The 22,539-nt window shown below is 48.8% G+C and overlaps 1 protein-coding gene and 1 pseudogene across 1 annotated transcript in view; both read right to left on the bottom strand.

Moving 5' to 3' along the window:
• LOC142785977 (uncharacterized) overlaps positions 1 to 22,539 on the bottom strand; it is a 71,763-nt gene that overhangs the window by 24,405 nt on the left and 24,819 nt on the right. The gene's annotated exons all lie outside the window — the stretch shown is intronic.
• LOC119169765 (uncharacterized) lies at positions 19,176 to 20,554 on the bottom strand (annotated as a pseudogene).

A 22,539-nucleotide genomic window follows, 5' to 3' on the forward strand; every position in this document is an offset into this window, starting at 1 on the left:
ACTGGCGAGAGCTCTTGTCGGCAACAGGAGATGGCGTAGTGCTATTCCAGTCGGCCAGAGCAGCGCTGTCATCGTCGTAGGGGACCGGAGGCAGGAAATGGCGTAAGACCAACCCAGTCGGCCAGAGCTGTGCTGTCGTTGGAGATCGCGAGAGCACAACCGGTCGGCACGGAATCCAGTGAGCGAGATGTTTGCACATGAGTGACAGACGACACAGCTGAGGTGTTGCAGTGCCTCACTCGTCGACCATATATCTCAAAGAAAGTGAGAGCTCAGGAACGTACACAGAGATAGTTTTCATGTAGGCAGCACAGATTTCTATAAAAACACTGCGCCCATAGCGCTCCCGTCGTTTTCGAACACGTGGAGGGAGAAATACTTCGCCGCTGCTGAAATGACTGTTGCGACTAATTAACTGAACCTATTAACTTTCAGTTTGAGAGTTCAGCGTAAGTCTTTACGTAGAACTTTCAAGGTCATGCCAATTCGTGGCATACCTATTTTTTTAACAGTGACACAAGTTACGCGTACTTTGACATACTCGTCCTAGAATTTCAAGGGCGAAATCTAAAGTGATCGCGTCCAGCTCGCACGAAGCGCAACCTGCCTGTAGCGTCAGAATGGAGAGAGAGCGAGAAGAAACATTTATTTCAAGTACATTCATTTATTTCGAGTGGGCATGGCGAAATGCACCAAGCAGCAATGCTTACCAAGCTCTGTCACTTCGTTATGCAGGCAATCCTTCTCGGAGGCTTGTTCTTCGAGCCCACCAGCTATCAAGAGCCCGTGTTTTCCCCGGAAATCAACTTATCTCAGCGAGCCACACCATTCATCACAGCTACACCAGTGCACGTGTGGTTCAACTTCCCTGCCGTCACCGACGACGTGGCGCTACGCTCTGTGACGTCATCATCGTTGGCACCTATAAACTCCGGCCCTCAGCGGTTCAACTTCAGTGGGCATGGCGAAATGCACCAAGCAGCAATGCTTACCAAGCTTTGTCACTTCGTTATGCAGGTTGGTTGTACGCATTCTTCTGTTTATTCAAGCAACAGGTTCTTGGTTGTTGTGCCATGCCCACGCACCTGCCTCGGTATTTTATACGACTGTTTTTTTGTGTGCAAACTTATGCTCTGTGGCGATATTGAGTCAAACCCTGGACCCGATATTCAAAAAATACTAGATAAGGTTTTGGAAGGCCAGAAAGAATTTCTGAAGAGTGTCTCTGATATAAAATCGGAACAAAACGCCCAACGGGAAACATTCACAGCTGTCCTTCAAAAAGTTTCTAACATAGAAACGCTTCTTAACACCATGAACAAATCTACTTGCAAGATCGATAACTTTGATACAAGTTTAAATGAACTAAAAACATCGGTAGCACATCAGTCGGAGAAGATAGCCGATATTGAAGACCGTAGTCGGCGATCAAACCTAATAGTGTACGGCCTCACTGAAAAACCCAACGAAACTGAGGCCGTCTTAAGAAAAGAAGTAGTGGATGAACTGTTTTGTAAAAAACCTAATGTATCCTGCAACTCGATTGGTCGTATACATAGACTCGGTAGACAAGCTGGAAATCGTCCCGTAATCATGTATCTTCAGGACTTCACGGAAAAACAAGAAATATTAAAAAACGCAAAAAACTCAAAGGAACTGAAATCTACATTCAAAACGATTACTCCCGTTGCACACTGCGTCGACGTAAACTACTGTGGGAAAGTGGAAAAATTGACAAAGCAAAAGGGAAAAAGCCATATCTTGTACACGAGAAGTTACGAATCGATGACGACACTTTTATGTGGGACGATAGCAAGAACATGCGCGTGAAGGTTTTAACCGTTTCAAAGCCGACACCTGTTTCAAGCACAGTTAGTGCATGACAAGCCCTTCGCCGATGTAATCAAAATTTGCGCCTCCTTAATATTAATGCTCAAAGCATTGTTAACAAAACTGTGGAACTCGAAAGTATCTTGTTAACCTACGCACCCCACATCACCGTTCTTACGGAAACTTGGTTAAACGATAATCATTCTGATGAAGATATCGTACCCGAAAGCTACAAAATAATTAGACGAGATAGACCGAATAGAGGTGGTGGTGTCGCTGTTGTCTTGAATACTCACACAACCACTATTCTTTTAGATCAAATAGAAGATCATGAAAGCTTATGCCTACAGTCAAACGTTTTTGGAAATAAAATTATCTTAATTGCCGTTTACCGTCCCCCGTCTTCAGAAGTAGAATTTTTAAGCAAGCTTTATGATTACTCACTCAAGCATTTCAAAAACCACTTGATTATTGCCGGTGATTTTAATCTCCCGAATATCAACTGGGCTAAGTTACGCTCTCCATGCTTTAGCGATCAAGTTGTTTTTGATATTATGTTGACGTGTGATCTTGATCAAGCAGTAGGAACTCCAACACGCGTTCAGGAAAACACGGCATTCATTCTTGATCTCGTTTTTCATAGTAAAAGTTTCTCCAATGTATATGTATCTGTAGAAGATGGTCTGTCCGACCATAAGCTTGTACTTTTCTCATGTTCTGTAGTAGATCTATCTGACCAGGTGCCCTTACAGCGAAAAATGTTTAAAGACTTTAGTAGGGCTAATGATGAATCTATTCTCGACTATCTTGATTTGTCTTTTGACGTTTTTTCAGGCAATGATGCTAATTATCTGTGGAAAAAGTTCCGGTCGCTGTGTGAGTTTTGCCTCGAAACCTTCATTCCAAACAAAGCTAAAAAGTCAAACCACAGAAATCCTTGGATAACCAGAGAAATTATTCATTTAACGCGCAAGGTTAAGAAAACGAAAAGGCGGCAACCGAAAGGCCCGCTGCTTCAAAAGTTAAAAGATACACTTGCTAATAATATACGCGCAGCTAAACTTCATTACTTCTCAGTGACCCTGCCACAGTTTCTAAAAAGTGATCCGGCAAAATTCTGGCGCAAACTTCAGCCTAGGAAACAAAAATCAGTCGAATGTATTAAGCTCGGAGACGAGATTATTCGAGATTCTAAGCAAATCGCGATTGAGTTTAACCGCTATTTCCACTCAGTGTTTTCTGACCCGTCCGTGTGTGCCAATTCAAATGATAACGGTATTAAGGTTGATCCAGATTTCATAACATTTGAAGGCATATTTGCCATGCTTCTTAATATCAAATCTAAAACATCATGTGGCCCAGACAACATCCCTAATGTATTTCTTCGTCGCTACGCCAAGTCACTTGCACGTTTCCTGGTTGAAATTTTTCGCTCGTCCTTGTCGCAAGGCATTGTCCCGAAAGACTGGCTCATCGCCCGGGTGGTCCCAGTGTTTAAAAAAGGAGATAATGTCATCGTAACAAACTATAGGCCCATATCACTAACTGTGTCGTGTTGTAAACTCATGGAGCACATTATTTCAAACTACATTTTGAACTTCTTAGATGAGCGTAATCTTCTGTCACCATTTCATCATGGGTTCGTAAGGGCCTTTCTACCACTACTCAGCTTATCACTTCTATTCATTCGTTCTCTGCTGTAATTGACAAATCAGGCCAAACCGACGTAGTTTTCATAGATTTCAGTAAAGCCTTCGACAGAATTTCCCATTCAAAGTTAATTTTCAAGCTTAATTTACTGGGTCTTCCATCTACAATCGTAAACTGGATAAAATCTTACCTGCATTCCCGCGTTCAATTTGTAGATATAAATGGCTCTCATTCAGACTTCCTTCCTGTTAACTCCGGCGTCCCCCAGGGAAGTGTTCTGGGACCATTACTTTTCCTCATTTATATTAACGATGTAGTATCATGTGTTAAAGAAGGCGTTGAAATACGATTATTTGCAGATGACTGTTTGTTATCCCGCACAGTTAATTCTTCTAATGATCAGCAAATTCTAAACGATAGCCTTGACGCAATAAATAATTGGTGCGACCTTTGGCACATGAAACTAAATACTCAGAAAACCGTATTTATGCGTATTACTAACAAAAAGCAACCATATGAACATCAGTACACAACCAATGGTCTTCCTATCTCGCGAACTGATAGCTTTAAATATCTTGGCGTTACAATTACTAGTAATCAAACATGGTCCTCCCACATTCTTAAAGTATGCGCCTCAGCACGACGAAAACTAGGCTTACTAAGACATAAACTGAAAAATTCGCCTGTGAACATAAAGCTTCTTGCGTATAACTCAATAGTACGACCATGCTTTGAATACGCATGCATAGTCTGGGATCCACATACTACAAAAGACATTGACAATCTCGAAAAAATCCAAAGATTAGCCGTCCGCTTCATTTACAACCGATACCGTCGTTATGACTCCCCGACAGAACTAATGCAGATGAATAAAATCCCTACTTTGGAATCTCGACGCAAAATGAATAGGCTAAAATTTCTTTTCCAATTATCACACGGGAATATCAGACTCGAAACATCGGCCTTCCTGACTCCGTTATTATCGCGTCCCACCAGAAATTACCATTCTGCAAAGTTCTCGCCTATCACAGCGCGCACTAACAATTTTAAGTATTCTTTTTTTCCCCGCACTATAACCGACTGGACTAACCTCCCGCATGAAATTCTTTCATCTGACAATGTGCGTAAATCTATTGATCAAATGTTTGACTTGTAAAAGTTTGTATAATTATTTTACAGTGTTTTCAAAATATTTTGTATTGTCCTGTTTATTGTTTTTACCTCGCCAAAGATTGTATAATTGTTCTAACGGCTCTGTAACACCCCCACTCCTGCTTGGGCCCATTTGTGGCCTGCAGTATTGTATAAATAAAATATAAATAAATAAGAAAAATAAATAAATAAATTTGCATCCATCGAGAAAGACAGGACAGGACGCTTTGGCGTCTGCCCGCGTTCATCCCCCTAGCCATCGGCCAGCACCCCTTGGGACTCGGTGGCGTGATCGACTCTGATGACTTTCCGTTGTTCTTCGGCGTTGTGGCTGCGTAATAAGACCTCCCAGTATCATACGTTTCTGCTTTTACTACCCGTGACAAAGAAGAGACGAAATTTGAATGAAAGCGCGCCGCGGCTGTATCTTTACGAAAAAAAATGGCAGCATATCCACGGAGTGAATGATGGATAGTGGGGCGAAGCATCTGTCCGTTTATTCGTTCTTGCTTCCGTCCATCCATGCGCGCGTCAGTGTGGCCACCCGTGCATTCATACGCCCGTCCGAGCGTGCGTCTGTTCGTGCGTCCGCACGTTCATCTGAGCATCCATCCCTGCTTTCGTCTATGCATCCGCTCCAGCGTCCATCCAAGCGTCCATCCGTCCGTGCAGCCATCCGTGCGTCCGTCCGTTCATCTGTCTGTGTTTCCGTTCGTCCACCTATTCAACATCCAAGTACAACCATCTCGCATCATTTCATCATATATTCCACATATAGAAGCACCTCTAGCGGTCATTCCAAGGACTGAACGAGAGGAGGCACACACAAACTTTCTTACGGCCTGCGCTTCGTGTCTACTTCCCACCTTTAACCACCTCGGGTGATGGTATAAACTAGTTCACTGTATTCATGGCACTGCGGCCCAACGCTCGCTAAACCTTTCTAAAACCTAAGAGGTTACGCCCAGCGAGTATAACGTAGCAACCCTTTCTTGTCTCCTGTGCGTTGTTGAACAAAAAAAAGTCGCAGTGTGCGCGTTGACTAAAAGCCGAATTCTCCTGTCTCTCATTCCCCCTTAGCAGCCACCGGCATGTACATTGAGCACTATCTTTTATTGTTCAACAACGCACAGAAGAAATCGCTCACTGGCACCACCTTGGAGGTCAAAATGTTATACTTGTTACACACTGCTACAATGGCTACGAGGGACGAACAGGTGCCGATATAAGGAGCTTCGCCCCTAAAAATGACCGTGGTTTCCCGAGTGGTAACACTGGTTAGTATGCGGAGCATATATGTTGAACTGCGATAAATGTGGTTTTAATTTGCGACATTCGTGTGTGTTATGAATGAACACGAGTGAACCTGCACGCACGTATGCTGCGAAAGACGACGTTTATTGATGAGACACTTTGGGTATTTTGAGTAAGATGGCTTTATGGTCCGTAAAGTGAAGGGTGAGTGGGTCTGGTTCCAGCGGTCGAAGGTCGAAATTTGCAAAGACGTGGTCGATGCACGTCCCGCGAACCGTGGTCGGATGATGTTTGACGTCGTGCGTTGCTCGTTTCAGCGAGTGCCGTGACTCCATGTAGTAAACCACCCAATCGTCCTTGATGACGTCGACGTTGAAGTCGCCAACTATCACAAAGGGTCGTCGTTGCGGTCGTTGTTTTAGATATTTTCCACGGCTTCGTCGACGTACTTCTCCACGGCGGCACGCGATAGGTTGGGCGCGAGGTACATCGTCATGACGTCGACTCCGCAGACGCTAGCGACGCAGTGCTCGCTGTTGGCGTGTTGTTGAGCGCCGAGCCGCAGGTGCAGGTCTTCGACAAAGTCAATGTCATCACGCTTGACGTAAATTCCCACACCGCCCGCAGGTCGTTGGAACCCGTGCGTGCACGTGGCCGTAGCCTATCCCACGACGTCGACGTCATCGGTGGCGTTCCACGTCTCGGTGAAGCTAGGCGCGTTCACTCTGCGGAGTACGGGGTCTTGCACGACGCCAACCGCGTGAGCACCCAGCGGCCTGGTGTTGAGCAGTGCCAGGGTGAAGAGGGAATCGGAGTCAACGTCTTAGAGCACGCGAAAGTATCTTTGGGTGACTGTGTCCAGCCTCTGTTTCTGCAAACGTTCAAACGCGTCAGCAATGTTCTTGTCGACGTTTTCGCGCGCGTGATGAAAGTGGTGATCGCCGGCTTCGTTGGTGAAGTACAGGTTGTTGACATCGGTGCAACGGACCATGGCAACGTACACCAGCTTTTGTGGATGCGTCTTTGAGTATTCGTAGATGACTTCGGAGTAGGTGGCTCCCTGGGACTTGTGTACGGTAATGGCGTTGGCTTGCGCGACCGGAAACTGGCGCCGTTCGCAGGTAACGCCGGCCTTGCGGTCGATGGTCAGAGTGACTGTCTGTAGAGCGATGGGGAGCCACGCGTTGTCGACGACGTAGCCCTTGCACGTGGCTTCTTGTACGGCTCGTTTGGAACGTGCGCGCGCGATTCTTCAGACGGTGAGCACTTCAAACTGCAGCCACAGGTGGTTGATGAAGACGTTGTCGCCGTCGACGTGCTCGTAAAGTTCTAGCGTGCCGACGGCGCCGTTGCGAGCCTGTCCACCACGTCGATGTTGTGCGTGATCATGTACGGTCGGCCGACCACCAGCCGTATCTCGTGGGGCAGGTTTCCAAATTCAGCGGTAGACATCTTGGCGACATTGGTAGACATTACCAGCGACATCAGACGGGTAGCGACTGCACAAACCAACCGACGAAGGGCAGCGCGCCCCGACACTGTTATATATAGCAAGCGCCGGCTCCGGCCTGCGCATGCACGCGTTAGCATACAGCTGGCGCACGTAAAACTAAAGGTCGCGCGGTGCACGGAGGATAGAAGCGAGTGCAGCGCGCGCTGTATTGAGAGGAGGACGAAATGCACAGTGGCTGGCGGAGGAGGATGGAAGGCTGAGGACGGCGACGGCGCATGACTAGCCCCTAGTATAACATGCTACGCATGTGAAACGGATGAAGAGAAAGAAGCACGAGGTACGCGTGGGTAGAGTTCCTCGATGCGCGACCCGTGCGGGAGACAATAGAGAGTTTTAGTACTGCGTACGCTGCATACGTGGCGGCGTTGCGTACGTAAGGATGCCACGTTCTGCGTAGTGCGCATGCGCAGACCGCAACTCGCACGTATCGCGTTACGTACGCAGCCGCTACGTAGGCACGCATGAGATGCGTGCGTGCGTACGTATGAGCTGATCGCGCTGCTCTCGAACAAGTTTGCGAAAGCGCGAGATTTCGTTTTGCAAAATGGCGGCATCGAAGGCAAGCACCCACCGGCTCGGTGGCTTAAAATATGGCCATATTCTGGCTATAACACTTGGATTGGCTCACATTGGCTGTCGATAACACGTACTTCTATTCGGATATACCAGATGACGCAACACGCTTCACGCTCGTTACGTACGCGGGTACTACGGCGTACTAAAAGCCGATTAGTGGCAAACGACGCCACGTAACGCAGGGCGCTTGCGTGATGCGTACGTAGCGCCATTCCGTAGTACTAAAACTCGCTATTATCTTGGGGGCTCTGGCACGCGCAGAGGTGAATGGGGGATGCCAAGAGTAACACAGAAGAAGACGGTGGATGAACGGGCGTTCCGGGACTCGCCTTAGTAATGCAGTGCCTGAAGAGGCTACCCGAGCTGAGCTCCTTAGTTCCAGCCTCGGCGAGCTACCGTTTGTACCGGTAGGGGACTGTCATCCAGATGGTCAGGCAACATCACGCTGGGGTCGGAAGGGCACGCACAACAAACCATCGGTTTGACTACAGTTGCAGCGATGTGTGTGTGTCATTCCTCACATGGTGTCACATGTCTAACTCCCAAATCCGGTAAACATGGATAGCCTGCCCCCTCCACAAAAGAGAGAAAAAAACTCCATTATATCAATACACAGGTATGTGGTGGTGGCCCGGTGCGAGCCATTCCTCAGAAACACTAGGTAGGTTCCTTATTGCAGAAGCCCATTGGCGTCCAATGCGACTCGGGCTCGGTTGACCAGGGCCTTCTGGCTCGCCAGGTCAGAGCAGCCAAGCAGGGCCGCCTCCCAGTTCTCCCGGGTGGGGTTCAGTTGTGGGGTGAGGCGAGGGGTTGAGTGGCATGCCCACACCATATGGAAGATATCCGAAGACTCTCCGCACAGTGCGGGCGTTTTCCTGTACAGGCAGAATCAAGATATTCAAAAACTGCCGGGCACACCAGTGTTTTGGTGTACTTGCGCAGGTAGAGGTAAGGAGCCAAGTAGAGGACTCGACTGGTTACGAATGCATGCGCCAGCCGCAAGGCGTCTCTGCAGCATAACCCCCCGCGCTTGTTGGAAACCCGGCGGACAATATGGCCCACCTGGTTCCCCACCTTACGAAGTTTTGTCAATGTTGCATCAAAATTTTGTCAATGTGTATGCGATAAGCAAAGAAGTGCAGGACTAACTTTAAAGGGCCACTCACCAGGCGCCATACCGAATTTTAGTTAGACCGTGGAAGTTGTTGGGTGTCCGATGAGGAACATTTTTCAACAAAACGTTTTTGAGTCAGTTCCTTACGAGCTGAGAAAACTTTTTTTAGAAGCGGCGCGAAACGATGATGAGAGGAAGAGAGCTCGGAAACCTTGCCACTCCTCCGCGTAGCATTCGCAAGCCAAATCTTTTCCCTACCCTCTCCGGCATCCGACCAAGAGGTCACGTGCGCATGACGTGCACGAACCAGCCCAACCCCCGTGCTAGCGAGCGGTTTTTTTTAAATGCGAAGCATTTGTTAGCGAACTTCGGCGACTTTGAGCGTATCTATCTATCTATCTATCTATCTATCTATCTATCTATCTATCTATCTATCTATCTATCTATCTATCTATCTATCTATCTATCTATCTATCTATCTATCTATCTATCTATCTATCTATCTATCTATCTATCTATCTATCTATCTATCTATCTATCTATCTATCTATCTATCTATCTATCTATCTATCTGTCTGTCTGTCTGTCTGTCTGTCTGTCTGTCTGTCTGTCTGTCTGTCTGTCTGTCTGTCTGTCTGTCTGTCTGTCTGTCTATCTATCTATCTATCTATCTATCTATCTATCTATCTATCTATCTATCTATCTATCTATCTATCTATCTATCTATCTATCTATCTATCTATCTATCTATCTATCTATCTATCTAGCCACCTACGACTTTTAGTTTTGGCCGTTTCGATAATGGTATCAATACCAAACTTGTTATGACATAACATGACTGTATAAATAACGTATTTGACTAGCCATAACATGAAAATTATGAAATGTACGCCATGAATGTCATGCTTTACAATTCATGGTCCAGCAGCCCTTGCGGTGGTTACGTTCACACGGCATGTTGCAAAACTAGTATGGCATTACATGATTGCATGGTGAACAAGCGACAGACCCTAACAAGAAACTCATGACATGCGCGTCATGTAACAACATGACTACATGCCATACTCATGATGCGCTCGCGTCCGTTTCACTGGCGTCACATATACCTAATTTGGTATTAGGATACGTGAATGGATGACGAAGGCATGATACTGGTGCAAACATGATAAACATGAGATGCGTGCCATGTGTTAACATGACTACATGCTACGCTCATGATGCACTCGCGGCCGTTTCGATAGCTTCACATGTACCAAACTCGGTCTTCCGCGACGCGAACTGACGACATAGGTAAATGACACATCCAAACGTGAAAGTTACGACATGCGTGTCATGTAACGACATGACCTCAAGCCACACTCTTGACGCACTCGCGGCGGTTTCGCTATCTTTACACATCCGGACATGATAATCACGACAAGCGTGTCATGTAACAACATGACCAGATGCCACACTGATGATGCGCTGGCGTCCGTTTCGCTAGCTTCACATACGCCCAATTTGGCATTACGTGACGCCAATGAATAACGATGGTATGCGACTGGTGCAACCATAATAATCATGAGATGCGTGTCGTGTGAGAACATGACTTTATGCCACAGTCAAGGCGCCAATACATTTCGACAAGACACGGTGCGTGTGCTCGCCGGCGTTCATTTCGTCGCGTCACGCCGGCATTGCGACGCCAGGCGCCGGTCCACTCGAAGACGCGCGCCGCGCTGCGTTGCTTTGACGCATGCGCGTTTCAGGGCGTCCGGCGTCTCTCTGTCACGACGCGTGTTATGTAAGAACATTACAACATACCACGCTGATAGCGTGCTCGCGGCTCTTTCGCAAGCTCTATATATACTAGTTCGCTATCACGTGGCGTTAATAGATGACAAAGGTAAACGACACATCCAAACATTATAATCATGACACGGAAGTCATGTACCGCATCCTTAACCTTCGCCTCGTAACATTGCGCTGATTTTAAAGTGACGAATCAGCATTTACAATTCATGGTTCGCATATCATCGATTCCCACTGTACGTGAGGAGGAGGAAAAAACCTTTATTGATGCTGGCTGTGCCAGATATCCCTTATCCCCACCGGGCTGGTTGACATCCCTAGCCCGGGACGTCATTAGTCGAGGCCGCCACCCGAGCCCGCTAAACTATAGTTCGCTGTTCCTCTAGTGTTGAGCTATTGAGTAGTGTCGTCTCTCAGTCCTCTTTGGTGGGGTTGGGAAAGGGGGTTAATTTTTGGTTCAGACGGCAGGCCCAGACCATATGGTAAGTGTTGGCCACTTCTCTACAGTATTGGCACTGCCCGCTTATTTTTGCGTCGTAATATTTGAGTATGGCTGGACAGAGCAGCGTGTTTGTCTGTAGGCGCCGCAGGACGCGCTTCTCCGTTTTCGAGAGTCCCTTCGCTGGTGCGGGATACAAGCGGCGTTACTCAATGTAGTATTCTTTGATTTCTCGAAACCATGTTAAAGGTGTGGGACGTTCAGGTCTATCAGAAGAACGGCGAGTTTCCCGGGAAGTAAGCACGCGGGCCGCTGCATGTGCAGCCTCATTACCCTTTAGACTCTGATGTCCCGGAGTCTATATAAGACGTTTTGGGGTAGGATCGCGGTTTGTGGTGCTGAATTTTAAAAGTCTATTAGCCAATGAAGAGATTTCTCCTGCAAGATAGCTCTCGCAGGCTCTTCAAGAGTCTGTAACTATTTGTTTTGAGTTTGGATGAGATACTGCCAGTGCAATGGCCACCTCCTCCGCCTTAATTGAGCTTGTGGCTTTGAAAGTGAGACCGTCCACCTGCGTTCCTTGATGAATTACCGCCGCCGTGTAGTATCCCCTTGGTGACGGCCCGACCACATCTACGTAATAGAACCCATTACGGGAGCCAAGCCGTTGTTCAAGCGCCTCAGCGCGTGCTTGCCTTCTACCCTGGTGCGCCTCCCTGGTCATATTGCGGGGAAGCGGGGACACCCAGAGTTTTGTTCTCCAAAGTTCAGTGATACACTCCGCGTTTTCGATTTCGCATTCGTGCCGGATCAAGAGGTGGTCCAGTAGGCGCCGCCCGGGGGGCGTCTGCGTAAGATGCGTATATTGATTTGTAAGGTCGGCTTCTTGGAGCTCTTGTATAGAGTTAAAGACTCCCAATGCAGAGAGTGTCTGATTTGAAGTGCTGATGGGTAAATCAAGTGCGCACTTAATTACTTTCTTAAGAATAGCATCGACTCTGTGCTCTTCGTGTTTAGTCATTCGTAAGTACGGTATTGAATACTATACATGAGATCTGCCCTTTTTTTGTTAACCAGTGTTGTTTTGAATTCTACTGCCTGTTTCTGCGGGATGGTTTGGAAACGCTGGCTTATACGCAGTAAAATAGATGAGCACAATGAATGCGCGAACACATAGGAGCGTTCCATGGGGTCACGAACGCATGTGAAACGCCAGCACATTAGCCCCACATCTCGTTGCAATTCACGGAGAAAGAGAGAGAGAGAAAACAATTTTTGAATGAAGCTTGTGAGTGTAGGTGGGAAGGTCCCTTATTCCAGGAACCCTCTGGCTTGGACAGCCCACCGAGCACGAGCGACGAGTTGACGCTGCTCAACCAGGTCCGGCTGGGAGATCGCAGCCTCCCACGCTTCACTGAGGAGGTTTGGTCCGCATCTGGTGCTGCTGCTCGTAGTCTTGGGACGCTTACTTTGCACTGCAGTAGGAGATGCGCCAGAGTGTCTGCCACATTGCAGTGAGGGCAGATGTAGCTGTGCAACGTTGGCCTTATATGGTGCAATAGTACGCCGTGGGTGAACGTGTTGCTTTGAAGACGCCTATAGTCAGTCCCTTCGTCTCTTTGAGCCAATAATGTTGCAGTAATGCATGGTACGTTAGTGGTATGGCTTCTCTTGCCTCCGATTCTGTTGTTGAGTGGGAGGTGCCTCGGATCTCGTATGGGAATGCCCGGTTGACGCATTCGCGGGCTGCGGTGTGTGCCGCTTCATTTCCCTCGAGACCTTCATGACCCGGAATCCACACGGTGGATGTGTAGGGAGGAGCATTGTCCATGCGCTTCAGTAGCCTAATCACCACCATGGAGACCCTGCCTTTCAGGTAGTTCCGTGCCGCTGTTTGCGAGTCGGTAAAGACCACGATGGGATCCTCACTCGTCTGGGTGGCGAGTGCTATAGCAGCCTCTGCAGCTGTTGCCACACGTTTGGCGAGGATAGTTGCCGATGCCAGTACCGCGTCCTTGTAATCTGCGACGGTAATCGCGAAGGCATTACGTCCCGGATATTTGGCTGCGTCCACGTATCGCGCCTGTGGGTAATTGCCATGCTTTTTCCGGATCATTTTAATCCTGGCGAGCCGTCTCTCTCGGTGATATTGAGGGTGCATGTTTCGAGGGATCTGCTGAATTTCAAGGCTTTCTCGCAGCTGTGACGGTTTTTTGCCTTTGCGTTCTTCGTTGGGTTCTAGGGTGGTCTGGTATCCTGTGCGTCGAAGGACGGCTTGCCCTGTGAGTGACAGCTTGGGTCTCTCGACCTGGTTGATGAAGTGTGCTTCGGTGAGTTCTCCCCACGTCTTCACGGAGAAAAAAATGAAAAAAAGAACGCTCACATTCTCTCAATGCGTCTCATTATTTATCTAGAGATTTATTGATCTCTTCAAGCAACAAATACATAATGTACGCATGTTTTGTTAAACAATTTTCGCCATGTCACGTGCCACTGTTGGCAACGCCAGAGCCTAATCGTCTACGTAGAGGACCAAAGTCACTTCATTGCCGTGTACGTAGGGCCATTCATACGCGCGCGTCATGCCCTCGTTCTCTAGGCGCGCGCCCGCAAAAGGAAGGGGCGAGCAGCGTTCATTTTGAAATTTGACCCAATTCCGCGGCGCATAGCGTTGCAAGTTTTGCCAGACGTGATCATGAATGCCTTGTCTACACATTGCGCTTGTCAGCTCGAAATTGTCAAACCTAGTGAGTGGCCCTTTAAACAAGGAGAAATGGGTATTAGCTACACAGAAAGTGAATTTTCTGGGTGACCGCATAAGCAATGATGGCATTAAACCAGACCATGACCTTACCAGCTGTATTAGCAGCATGCCTGTACTTCGTGCAAGCAGGAAGTACCGGGAGTAGTAGACTATTTTAAAAAATTTCTTCCGAATTTCCAGAAGAAAACAGAGGCTTTGAGGTCCTTGATAAAGAGGGAAATTGCGTTTGTATGGGAGGCTCCACATGATGCCGAATCGAGAAATTTATTGAATATGCTACCATCACCTGTTTTAGCGGTTTTTTGTCCACGAGAAGCCGTTGCCGGCTCGCAGGGCCCCTGCCTTTCGAGTGCCCCGAGGACCTGCTGGACGGCCCAGAGGTGTTCTTCCTGCTCGTAGCTCTTCGCGGCTTCCTCGAGCCGCGACAGGATATTGTTCTTCATCTTGCTTTTTCTGGGTGTTTCATACAGTCCCACAAGATGTGCGTGTGATCCACCGTCTCGCTCCGGCAGATCTTGCACTTGCCGGTCGTGTATGTCTCGGGGTACATGCGGTGCTTCAGTGCAGGGCTCAGTAGCGATCCTGTCTGGAGCTAGCAGTAGTACCACCTCCACTCGATCCAGCCGCGGGTGCGCGAATGGGAAAGTTCTTCGAGCCAGGTAATAGGACTTCGTAATGTCGTGATAGTCCGCCATGTGGTCCTTGGCTTCGAACCACGTTGGGCAGTTTGTCGCTGGGGCGTGGTTGGTTAACGCTCGCGCCGCTGCGCGTGCCGTCTCGTTGTGGCTTTCACAATTGCATTCCGACATGTCCCGCGTGCGCCGGGAACCACCTAATTTTTATTTTAGGGGCGAAGCTCCTTATAGCGGCACCCCTTCGTCCCTCGGAGTCGTAGTAGTAGTGTGTATCAAGTGTTACATTTTGACCTCCAAGGCGGTTCCGGTGGGAGATTTCTTCTGTGCGTTGTTGAACAATAAAAAAAATTCGCCGCGTGCACGTTACTATAGGGCGAAGGCTCCTGTCTCTCATTCCCAATTAGCAGCCATGGGCATGTACATTGAGCACTATCTGACAAGAAAGGGTTGCTACGTTATACTGGCTGGTTGTAACCTCCTTAGTTTTAAAAAAGTTTAGCCACCATTTAGCCGCAGTGCATTGAATACAGTGAACAAGTATATACCATGAACCCGAGGTGGTTAAAGGTGGGAAGTAGACACGAAGCGCATGTCGTAAGAAAGTGTGCGTGTGCCAAATCCGAATTCTCCTGTCTCTAATTTTCCATAGCCGCCATTGGCATGTACATGTAGCACTATCTGACAAGAAAGGCTTGCTACATTATACTCGCTGGGCGTAACCTCCTTGGTTTTAGAAAAGTTTAGCGAGCGTTGGGCCGCAGTGCCATGAATACAGTTAACTAGTATATACCACGAACTCGAGGTGCTTAAAGGTAGAAAGTAGACCCGGAGCGCAAGCCGAAAGAAAGTGTGCATGTGCCACTTCTCGTTTAGTCCTTGGAATGTCCGCTGCATGGTGGTGCTTCTATATGAAAAGATGCGAGATGGTGGTACTTGGAGTGTTGAATAGATGGACAAACGGACACACAGAGAGATGCATGGATGGACGCATGAATTGACGCAGGGGTGGATGCATGGAGGATCACAGGGACGGACACACGAAAAGACGCACGCACGGACGGGTGGATGGACGCATGGACAGTCACACAGACGGACGCATGGATTGACAGAAGCAAGAACGAATGGACAGACGAATGCTTCGCCCCACTCTCCATCATTCACTCCATGGATATGCTGCCAATTTTTTTTTCTTTGGCCGCACGCAATATACGCTTGGCCTCTCTACAGATTTGGTCATTCGCGAAGTTTCGCACCGGCTGTCTAGAGCCACTGAGCACCGTGTCGAAGGCAGTGTCGGCGGCGATGGCCAGGGCAGTGGCCTCCTCCTCCGCTTGTTCCGCTCTGGAATTTTTCACGCTCGATACCGTCCTTGTTGCGCCGGTCGACGCCTCGATGACGACCGCTGCGAATGTGTTTTGTTAATATTCAGCCGCGTCCACGTACCTCGCGCGTGCGTCGTTGGCGTGCAGGTCGATGATAGCCTTGGCTATCACCGCCCTTCTTCCCTTGTTGGGAACAAAGAGCGAGATTAATGTTCAGGATTCATGTTCTTCGGAATGGGGTTCGTTCTAATCTGGCGTCGGACTACTTAGGGAACGGGGAGCTTCATTTCTGCTTTGTTCGAGCATCCTATACCACGATCCTCCAGGATCGTCCTCCCGGCTTTGGTCGCAGACAGCCGCTCCAGTTGAGCGGTTCGTTGCACTTCGGCTATTTATTTTCTCGAGCGTGTTGTGTATCCCAAGCTGTAAGAGGCGGGTCGTGCTCGTGGACTCGAATAGTCCCAGTGCCGTCTTGCACGCTCTTGTGGTTACGGCATTGATTTTGTTGCATTCGTGCGGGTCGAGCCCCAGATTGTCTTGCTATCGGGGGCGCTGCCACCCCCGTCGATGATTTCGTATTTGAGCTGCAGCATCGCGTTCTGCGTGCACAGGTGCTGTCTGAAGCCGATTACCGTTGCCTGGTACATCTCTTCCCTTTCCAGGTAGTCTTGCCACCAGTTAAGAACGACGTGCTCCAGCACCCTGCCCAAGCAGGATGTGAGCGAGATGGGCCGGAGGTTGTCCGCATCTGTTGGATTCTCCGGCTAAGGAATCAGAATGGTCTTGGCTGTCTTCCACTGCTTCGGCAGCGCATCCTCTCTCCAGCAATGGTTGAAGTGTTTTGCTAGGTTCTCAATCGAGTCATCGCCTAGGTTCTTAAGCGCCTTGTTCGTGACGTGGTCTGAGCCAGCCGCCGACCAGCTGTAGAGGTCATGCAGAGCCGCGCAGACCTCATCGACGTCGATATAACGATAGAGCTTCACGTTGGGTAGGCCGCCGTATGGCGCGTGTCGCTCCGTGGGTGTAGTTGGCAGGTGTTGTTGATGCGCCTGGTGACTTCATCAGCACCGTGTACCGAGACCACACGATGTATAAGCTTGGTGAGCCTGCCCATTTAGTGCGACTTGGTCTTGGTTTCGTCTAGTAGGTGTCACAGCAGGTTCCCCTTCTTCCCGTTGTGCACATGTTCATCTGCTGCGTTGCAGATCTCGTTCTACTGTTGCGCACATAGCGCTCGGCAGGGATCTTCGATCGAACAGTTGAGCTCTGCTACTTTCTTTCTCAGCCTGTGGTTTAGCCATTGCTTTTTCTAGCGATTGAGTATCGACTGTTTTGCTTCGATGAGATGCGCTAGCCGGCTGTCTACTTTGTCGACCTCCACGTTCGTTTCAATTACTTTGGTCGCTTAGCGTACGCTCTTGGCGATTCCGGCCGTCCATGAGTTGATGTCTTCGATCTCGTCGTCATCGTCTCTCTCCTGGTTTGTGGTGTCTCGGAAGGCATCCCAGTCTATTTATTTGTGTGTTATGTTGCTGTTGTATTTCGGTATGCCGATTTCCACAATGGTGGGGTCGCTATTGAAGTCGGTCCTCGTACTTTTCCAAGTGATCGCACCACAAACATCGTTCTTGACGAACGTGAGGTCCGGAGTGGTGTCGCGGGACACTGAGTTGCCGATTCTCGTCGGATGCGTCCGATCTGTGATGAGCGTAAAGTTCTGTGGCGTCTTTGTACAGGCCGCGGCCCTATGCGGTGTACTTGTTGTAGCCCCAGGCTGGGTTCATTGTGTTGAAATTACCGCGCGCAATCAGCGTGTTGCAACCTGCTGCGGTGCTTGCTCTTTCAAACAATGTCTTGAATTTCTGCTTTCTTTTCGATAGGTTGCTGTAGACGTTGAGCAGAAGCAGGCTTCCCTTTCTCTTCGTGCCCGGGATGACTTCGGTGAGAGTGCGCTCAACCTTGATAGTGTTGTGCAGCTCGTGTTCAACGAACGTGAGTTTCTTCCCGATCAAGGGGCACAGGTCTCTGCCATCAGGCGGGCCCTTGTGCACTCTGTAGCCGGGGAGTGTCGGTGTGTCGGTGAGTGTCTCTTGTAGTAGTATCCCACCCGGCTTACGCGCGGTGCGTGTGATGGGCTGCTGGATGACTGACTTTTCCTCTCTAAGCCACGAAAGTTCCACTACCGCACTGTTACGCCTGTTGCTCATGTGCTGGAGCCGATGATTGCGTTGGCGTGTATGGGGTTTCTTGGTTCGGTGGCTGTAGTGAGAAGAGGGGCGCAGACGTCAGGTGGCTCACGATCGGCTGCAGGGTCTTTTCGATGTAGGCATATCTGTTCGTGTTCTCTGCTTTGTAGGCATCCACTGTTTGTTTCTATGCAGTTATATCTCCGATGTTCGCCACGATTATCTGTTAATTTTGGTTAATCTCTAGGAATTTCGCTTCTAAATCGTCCTTGCGTTCGTTTTCTTTTAGAGTGAAAGCTGTTATGAGAGTGCAACTCGGGTCACACGCCACCGTAGTTGTCCGCCGCCGCTGCCACCGCCACCGCCGCTGTCCGTATCCACATTTCACGAAATTAGAAAAAAATCTGGCACGAATGACACATTGGGGCTCGAACCCTGGTTGGCTGGGTGCCAGCCCAGTATTCTACCACTGCGCTACGCCAGTGCTTGAGAGTTTTTGCAAGCTTGCCTTAGGCAGGCTTGATGTCGGGAAAGCAATCGCGTCAATATGACAAATAGAGCGTTTTAAAACAGCAAAAGACCAACTTGTCGTCGCACAATGCAAATAGCGTAACGAATGGGTCGTACAATGCTCCAGCCCATTACAAAAGCTTGTTATTGTTGACCTGTTAACTGTTGGGCATACCCACTTCAGGCATAATTTCAAATCGTCGTCAGCCACTGCATGAACAATTCACACAAGATTTCTTGCAAGTGTTCAGCGTATACCACACTTCTCAGAAGAATAACGAAAAATAGTACAGCGAATGCCAGCCTACTACCAAAAAATTTATTATAATGCCATAGTGGATATCAAGGAAGTGTGCTTGCCGTGGTTACCCAATGTGTGCTTAGAAAAAGCTCTTAAAGGCCACTCTTCTTCTAGCTTTCGCTGTGACTGTGCAGCGCCTTACGCGCAGGCCTGGCGTTTTTGCTTGCGCTTGGCCTCGAACGCTCGCTTACTCAGTACTGGTTCCTCTAGGGCTATCTCCTGGCTCTTCATGATAATTTTCTCGGTCTTGCTTGTGCTTGGCATGGGTCTCTGTGGAGGCTCGTTGTTGGATAGTAGCAGCTTACAGATTTCAGCGATCTCTTTTTTGAGGTTGTTTATTGTGGTTCGCAGCTCCGCGTTCTCTTGCTTAGGGTCTCGTTGACTCAATTGTCTCATCTTGTCCATATCGTTTTTCTTCCTGGCTTCGGTGATTTTTCCGCCCGCTCCTTGTATTGTTGTCTTTTGCTGCATCGGGCCAGTCGGCCAGTCCCCTCGCTCACGTTATGCTAACCTTTTCTTGTTGAGACTTTTCTCGCTGCTGTCTCTAGATTTTGGCGCGCAATTTTTCGATGGGGTCCTTGACTTTCACGCAACTGGCGGCTTTTCGAGCGGCAGAAAATTGTTTTCCGACGGCGGCTGGCGTTTGGCCTGTCGTCGCATTCATTGTCGCCTGCGCACAACGTAGGGCATCTTGTATTTTGCCTTGCATGTTCGATCTCCAGTCGAGTTTTACCCCCACACAGCTTACATTTTGGGGTACATCTATAGTCGTCATTGGGCTTCGCAAGCCCGCAGGCTAGGAATGTCTTAATTGTAGGTACCCAAAGTACCAACGTCGGTACCTTCATCAGTACCCAAAGTACCGACGAAGTTTGGTACTCTGGGGGCTTGAAACACCACGATCGCGCTGGTCTTGCTGCCGATCATCTTTGCGCCAGCCGCTAGCGGGTTCCTCTCGTTAACAATATACTATCTAGCTCTTCAGCGTTCGCTTCCACAAGTATGCCTCTGATGACGCCCTTCACGGTGCCGTGAGGTGCCGTGTGATATGCACCGACTTAGTAGGATTTTCCTTGAATAGAGATTTCCTTGATCTTAGCATACCTTGCCGCGTTGTCTTCGTTTGGTGTACTGACGACCATAATATTTTGTTGCGTGTTGGGGCAGATGGTGTCGGCAGTGGTCTTCTCATTCATAATCTTGGCCGCGGTGAGTATAGCCATGGCGACGGTGGTGGTACCGATCTTAACGATGTCCAGTCCCCCTCTGGGTCTGACATTTATCTTGCTCTCTTCCAACGGCATGGCTGGCATGCGTGCGGCCTTGATGACCGAGGCTCTCACGTTCTTCTTCAATTTAGATTTCGGGCTTGCCTGACTTACATCGGGTCCGTTGGAAACGCCCCTGGTGGGGCCCCGCCGGCGCAGTCTCGACATACGCTTCCCCACGAGTGTCCATCCGGCTTCGTTGTGGTATCCCTCTGGGGTTATCTCTTCTCCTTGATTTTGAATGCACATTTGGTTGTCAACAATCACTGGTGTCCGAGCGGATGCCTCCATCTCAGAGCTGACGAGTGGCTGCCACCGAAGAGTACGGCAGGCGGCGGCCGGTGTTAGGCCCAGCGCACGCGGAGCATGCCTAGGCCTCGCAGTCCTTCGCACGGCGGTGGTAGACGAAGTCCCGAAGTTTGACACAAAAAGCGTGACTTTGGTCCGAGGTAACTATAGCCCTGCGTAATTGATTAGCAATGACTGAGCCGATGCGAACACGTCTGCTCGCCTCGGCGATCGCAGAGTGATTTGTAGCACCGAGGTCAAGTACGCCCAGACTGAGAATGCGACGCTTGCTGCAACGTTTGCTTGTGAACGCTTTAGGGACTTCTTAGTGGGCTACAAAGTCTTCGTCGAGACGGTCCATCGGCCACTCGTTGCAATTGGGAAGCAAAACTTATGTGAGATGTCGTTTCGGCAGATCAGTGACGCTTTAGTTATTTTTATTTTTTGAGACTGATTTAGAGTTTTATTCATCTACTTTTGTATGCAGTATATGAAATGACGGTTGTGTCAAACCTTTTTGCAGTCATGAGCTCATTCCGCTTGCTCAAGCAAACCATGCCGGGCGCTATGTACATTGAGACAAACACAGACGCATGCCACGTGCGCTGAAATTCATCATTCGAAGATGAATATTTCCTGAGGATGGAGGGAGGGGTGGAGCTATTTGAGAAAAAATTGCCCCATATCACATATACGGGTCATTTCTGAAGGTACTTTGCTGCCCAGATTTTGAAATTACGTCGACACCGCTCTTAAAAATTACTCAAATCTTGGCGACAATTATCAAATAGAATTTTTGTTTCGCGGTGATGTTGTAAAGCAAGGTGAACGCATGGGATGCCTCATGAGAACAATGCCTTGAACCGGTCATGCTATGTATAGCTCACAAACATATTTAATAAGTTTTGTATTGAAGGTATACAGGAACGATGGATCCGATGCCTCAACGTTATCTTCTTTATTTCCCGATACCACGCGCTCATCGTAGTCTTCCTTCATATGTACAACACTTACCCGGCTGATTAAAAAAAACTATAGCTTGCGTAGCTCATAGTACTTCAATGGAGCATTTTTTTCCTCGTTGGCTCTTCCATGATGGCTGGCCGGACATTTTGTTCTGCAGTGAAGATGGTTCCAACGGCACTCCGCCGTGGCGGTCTAGTGGCTAAGGTACTCGGCTGCTGACCCGCAGGTCATGGGATCAAATTCTGACTGTGGCGGCTGCATTTCCGATGGAGGCGGAAATGTTGTACGCCCGTGCGTTCAAATTTGGGACGACGTTAAGGAACCCCAGGTGGTCGAAATTTCTGGAGCCCTCCTCTACGACGTCTCTCATATTCATATGGTGGTTTTGGGACGTTAAACCCCCGAATGTCATCATCATCATCACCACCATCATGGTTCTAACGGCAGTGAAGATGGTTCCAACTGCAGTGAATATGGTTCGTTTGTTTGGGTTCCTTGCCGTGGCGTAGGTGGACAGTCGCCGTGTTGTTCACTCGCAGGTGCGCTACCTTGAAAAGGTTCATCCTATGAGGGCAGATTTCAATTTAGAATTCCAGGTCGACTACTTGTCAGCTTCTCCGCGGCTTCTGCGTGTACTGCGTGAAACTTGGAAGAGTTCCATACGCGGCCGTCTTCCAAAAGAAACGAGGCTGGCCCTCGTTACTTAAAGATTTTCTTCGGTTCCGAAAAATGCGAGAATATTTTTTCATGAGCAGATGGCTTTCTCCCACAAACGTAGTCACCGACGGAAAAGTTTCTGGTCCGAGCTCCACGGCGACAGTCAGTGTAAAGTTTGGAAAAAGCTTGCTTTTGTTGGACACGCTGACGCAGCCGTTTTATCGACTGTGCTGGATTTTCGTGAAATGAAGAATCGGGTAATCCAAGAATGCTTAAGCGAGTTCGTAACACCCTCAGTAGACAACAAGGTAACAAGGGCACTA

The sequence above is a fragment of the Rhipicephalus microplus genome, chromosome 2, assembly GCF_043290135.1.
Source record: "Rhipicephalus microplus isolate Deutch F79 chromosome 2, USDA_Rmic, whole genome shotgun sequence".
NCBI lineage: Eukaryota > Metazoa > Arthropoda > Arachnida > Ixodida > Ixodidae > Rhipicephalus > Rhipicephalus microplus.